We start from the raw sequence: 6029 nt of genomic DNA on the forward strand, positions 1-6029 counted from the left end.
CCCAGCTGTCAGAGAATTGGTGCTGAAACATTCCATCCACGTAGAGGATTGGTCTGAATCGGAGTGTCAGAGATCAAGTGGGGTTAGAGGGGGTGATGTCCATGTGGGAGGTTAAGGCAACCTAGGCAATGGGTGGTTGGTTATATAGAGAGGATGAAATACGTAAACACTAAGGATGTTGAAAGCCAGCATTTTTGCTGTCAGAGAAGGGTGTCGCAAAGGTAGAGAGGGAGATGATGAAATATGAAGTATTGGTTAAATTGGCAGTTGTCAGACACAGAAATGCTGTGTAAATGTGTGTATATGTATATATGTGTTTGTGTATACATGCATATATTCTCAGGTTGTTTATTGAGATGGCCTGGGAGCAGTGATACCCACCAGAAGTGATTACACCTGGTACTAAGTATTGGTTTCTAAAAGCCATTCCCCAATAGAACAAACTAGGGCTTCTTGGGGAAATGGCTAATTTCAGGGCTGGGTCAGGAAAAGTACAAAATGAGCCTGGAAAATCTTCTGTCAGAAAGCAAGTAGATGCTCAAAGAATGATGGGGACATATCAACAGGGCACAGAAGTCCTCGAAGGGACTTCTACTGGCCAAACCATGGCAAATTGAGTGAGCATAATAATAATGATAGTAACAGATTATACACCATCAAATAAAATAGGAAACCATAAGTCCACTATCAGGAGTCCTTAAAACCATCCCCAGGTTCAGTGATTCACCATGAGCACTCACAGGAACCAGCACATACACATATACTCAAGGCTCTGATTTATTCCTGAGAATGGATATAAAACAAAATCAGTGATGGGAAAAGGCATATGAGGCAAAGTCCAGAGGAAACAAGCGTAAGTTTCCAAGAACCCCAGTGGAGCCATGCTTAATTCCTCCAGCAATGAGTTGTGACGACACACGTGTGAAGTGTTATCTATCAGCAGGCTCATTAGAGACTCAGAGCCCAAAGTTTTTACTGGTGCTGGTCACATAGGCACCCTCTGCATAGCACATTCCAAAATTCCAGACTCCCGGAAGGAAAGCAGTTGTTCAGCGTAAACCACATTGTTTGCATAAGGAGTTTAAGCACAGGGAGCCACACTTTTTAGGAAAGGTTTTGTATCAGTGTAGGGAACTGTTTACCGTCAAGTTTCCAGATGCCAGCCAAAGGTCAAACTTTGGCCTTAACAGTCCTCTTAGCAGGACTCTTTAAGGCTCAGACCTGCTATATTAACTCTTCTCTTCACAAACAGTAATACAAATAAATGAAAGAATAAATTGAGGGACTTCCCTGGTGGCGCAGTGGGTAAGACTCCGCTCCCAATGCAGGGGGCCCGGGTTCGATCCCTGGTCACAGAAGTAGCTCCCACATACCTGCCGCAACCAAGAGTTTGCATGCTACAACTAAGGAGCCCGCCTGCTGCAACTAAGACCCAGCGCAACCAAATAAATAAATAAATATTTTTAAAAAAATAATAGAAAAGTTGAAGAGGAGCAGGACATTTCCATAGTTCCCCCCACAAAATACTTATTAATATTACAAAGGAGAAAAGAGAAACTTCATGGGGGACAAGTCTGACAGACACCTTAATCAAGTAATCAAAGTGATCATGGTCAGTAATAGGATAAATCAAAATTGTGTACCACTTATATAGAATGCAATTAGAAGAATATAACATCATGTGATATTTCTGTCAAAAATGCATAACTTTAATCATGAGGAAGCATTAGACAATCCCAAATTGAGGGATATTCTACCACGTAACTGGCCTGTGATATTCAAAAGTGTCAAGGTCACACACACACACACACACAAAGACTGAAGAACTGTACCAGACTAAAGATGACTAACCAGTCATGACAACAATGCAGTACATGATTCTGAACCAGATTATTTTGCTGTAAGGCAATTGGTGAAACTTGAAAGCGGTAAAAAGATTAGATGGTGGTATCCTATCAATGTTAATTTCCTGACTGTATGCAGTTATGTAAAAGAATGTGCCTATTTATAAGAACACTTAATTCAGATGTGATGTGGCATCAGATTGACAAGTTACTCTCAAATGTCTCAAAAATTATTCTACTTGTAATTTTTCTGTAAGCTTGAGATTGTTTCAAGATAAAATTATCTTTTAAATGAGTTGGAGGATTGACTTCTGGTACGACAGATGAGGCACTCTGCTGATATGTTTCCCAACGAAACTGTAAAATTGTGAAAACAAAAACAACCATTTAAGGGGTCTGGAAATAGTCCTAAGGGCCAACAGCAAATGAGGAACATCTATTCAAGAAGAATCTATGAGAATTCATTAAGAAAGGCAAGAGTCTGTGGTATTTGCATATGATATCACTTATATGTGGAATCTAAAATATGACACAAATGAACTTATCTACGAAACAGAAAAAGACTCACAGACATAGAGAACAGACTTGTGGTTGCCAAGGGGGAGGAGAGGTGGAGGAGGGAGAGTGGTAGTTAGGGATAGTATATATAGGATGGATAAACAACAAGGTCCTACTGTGTAGCACAGGGAACTATATTCAATATCTTGTAATAAACCATAATGGAAAAGAATATGAAAGAGAATGTATATATGTATGTATAACTGAATCGCTTTGCTGTGCAGTAGAAATGAATACAGCATTGTAAATCAACTATACTTCAATAAAATAAATTTTTAAAAAAGTGTCTGTGGTATTTTTTTTTTAATATTTATTTATATATATTTGGTTGCACCAGGTCCTGGTTGCGGCAGGTGGGCTCCTTAGTTGTGGCATGCATGTGGGATCTAGTTCCCTGACCAGGGATCGAACCCGACCCCCCTGCATTGGGAGCATGGAGTCTTAACCACTGCACCACCAGGGAAGTCTTGCGCCTGTGGTATTTGAACAAAGACCACTCCTTCCCTTCCCTGTCTCAGCTCAGTAAGGTGGCAACGCCACGCCAGACTGCTGCATCCTAGAATACCAGGCTCCCTTCCCATCAGCTCCCAGTTGCAGAGTGGTCCTCCCAGGAAGTCCAGGCCGTCAGTCTTTCTCATCCTTTTCCCAGCTACTTGTTGCTGAGATAAGGCCTGAGCAAGTGTGGTTGAGAGGTTCCTTCTCAACCAGGAAGGAACCTCTGGGGGTTCCTTCTTCCACCCAGCCCCCACCTGTGGAACAGAGGTTCTACGTTGGGCAAAGTGAGCTGAGAAGACAGAGGCCCTGCCCGCCCTTGTGTCTGTTCATGAACTGGCGGTTCCGTGACAGGAGAGGCAGGCCGAGAAGACCTCAGGCTGCAGCCACCTCTTGGCCAAGAACTCAGCTTGCAGAGAAGGGGTGTCACTCAGAAACTTGCCATGGTCTTCACCTCCAGTTCCAGAATCCTGGCAGAGACTGCCTGGAAGTAGAAGCAGACTGCCGAAAGCTCCTAATCTCTTCCCAAAGGGCTGACTGCATTTGCAACTGAGTCTGAGGATATTGAGGCCTAAGGGGTCCTCTCAAGCACAGTGGGTGGCAGTTAAGGCAAGAGGCAATTGAGAGGAGATTCAAGATATAGGATAAATTGTAGGCCTGCTGGTTTGTAGGAGAGAACTAGGGAAAAAGACAGCTGAGGGGAACCCTCCTGGAATCAGAATGAATATCAAACACTGACCTCAGGAATTATTATTGCAGGGACTTCCCTGGTGGTCCAATGGGTAAGAATCCGTCTTGCAACGCAGGGGACGAGGGTTTGATCCCTGGTCGGGGAACTAAGATCCCACATGATGCAGGGCAGCTAAGCCCACGCACCACAACTACTGAGCCACATCTAGAGAGCCCACGTGCTATAGAGCCCATGCACCATAACTAGAGAGAAGCCCACGCACCGCAACTACTGAGCCCATGGGCCACATCTAGAGAGCCCACGCACCACACTAGAGAGAATCCTGCACACTGCAACAAAGAGCCCTCGTGCTGCAAGTAAGACTCGATGCAGCCAATAAATAAATAAATAAATAAATTTTTTTAAAAAAAGGAAATTATTATTGCAAAGGAACCAGAGTTTGACTGAATTAGCTAGTTTGAACACCAAATTATTGCTCTAATAATCTAATCCCAGGGTATTATTCAAAACAAATGAGCAATTAGCAAGCAATTAATGGAGTTTAACAGCTCAGTGTGATCATGGAAACAGAGGAAGAGAACAGTACTAAAATAATTGTCATCCCAAGGTGACTGTTGGCGTACTGAGAAAAATCAGAGGCTTAGACTATCGGAGGGAAAATAGACTTCACTAAAATAATCCAGCCAGTCACTAAACAAACAAACAAGCAAAAAACAATAACCAAGCCTTGGGAAGGGTGAGGGGCATGGGATCAGTACCCCGACTTTCTACAATATATTATCTAAAACATCTAGTTTCCAACAAAAAATTACAAAGTATGCAAAGAAGCAGGAAAGTATTCCCCGTACACTGGGGGAAAAGTAGGCAACAGAAACTGCCTGTGAGAGTAACCACCTGACAGATTTAAAGAAACAGAACTAAAGAAAGCCACTGTCCTAGTCTGTTTGGGCTGTCATAACAAAATACCACAGGCTGGGTGGCTTAAACAACAGAAATTTATTTCTCACAGTTCTGGAGACTGGTAAGTCCAAAATCAAGGTGCTGGCAAGGTAGGTTTCATTCTGAGTCCTCTTCTCTTGGCTTGTAGGTGGCCGCCATTTTGCTGTGTGCTCCCATGACCTCTTCTAGAAAGAATATTCTGGTATCTCATCTTATGAGGACAGTTTTTCTATCTGATCAGGACCTCACCCTTATGATCTCATTTAACTGTAGTTACTTCCTTTGAGGCCCCATCTCCAACTACAGGCACACTGGGAGTTAGGGATTCAACATATGAATTTGGGTCGGGGCAGGGGTAGAGGGGACACAGACATTCAGTCCATAGCAACAGTGACTAAACAAGCAAAGGAAGGTGTACATATATCACATCAAATAGAGACTAAAGAAAAAGGAAAAAAAGAACCAAATAAAATGATTTGAAAAGTAAAATAACTAAAACAAAGGAACTTCAAGATAATTGGACAGAGATCATGCAAACCAAAGAACAGAGAGGAAAAAGAATGAAGAAAATGAAGAGCCTCAGAGAAATGTGGGACATAATAAAATGTACTAATGTATACATAATAGGAGTACCAGAAGGAGAGAAGAGAGAGAAAGAAGCAGAAAAAAAATTTTTTTTGAAGAAATAATGATTGAAAACTTCCAACATTTATTGAAAAATAATAACCTACACATCCAGGAAGCTTCATGAACTCAAATCAGAATAAACAGAAAGAGGGGACTTCCCTTGCAGTCCAGTGGTTAGGACTCCACGCTTCCACTGCAGGGGGCTCGGGTTCAATCACTGGTTGGGGAACTAATCCCCCAGGCTGCGCAGCGCAGCCAAAAAAAAAAGAAGAATAAACATAAAGAGATCCACAAACAGACTCATCATACTAAAAATGCTGAAAGTCAAAGACAAGGAGAAAACTGTAAAAGCAGCAAGAGAAAAACAACTTGTCACTTACAAAGGCACCCCAGTAACAGATGACATCTCAGCAGAACAACGGAGGACAGAAGCAGTGAGATAACTTATTCGAAGTACTCAAAGGAATAAACTGTATACCAAGAACCTTACATCCAGAGAAGCTATGTTTCCAAAGTGAGGTTAAATACTTTACCAGATAAACAAAAACTGAGAGAATTTGTTGCTAACAGACCTGACTTTATAAGAAATACTTACAGGAAATTCTTTAGGCCAAAAGCAACTGAACTCAGATGGTAATTCAGATTCACATAAAAGAACAAAGAGCACCAGTAAAGGTAGTTATGAAATTTTTTTTTAATAAATTTATTTATTTTTGGCTGCGTTGGGTCTGGTCTTTGTTGCGGTGCGTGGGCTTCTCATTGTGGTGGCTTCTCTTCTTGCAGAGCACGGCTCTAGGCACGCGGGCTCAGTAGTTGTGGCTTGCGGGCTCTAGGTGCATGGGCTTCAGTAGTTGTGGCATGTGGGCTTAGTAGTTGTG

The sequence above is a fragment of the Balaenoptera musculus genome, chromosome 4, assembly GCF_009873245.2.
Source record: "Balaenoptera musculus isolate JJ_BM4_2016_0621 chromosome 4, mBalMus1.pri.v3, whole genome shotgun sequence".
NCBI classification, from domain to species: domain Eukaryota; kingdom Metazoa; phylum Chordata; class Mammalia; order Artiodactyla; family Balaenopteridae; genus Balaenoptera; species Balaenoptera musculus.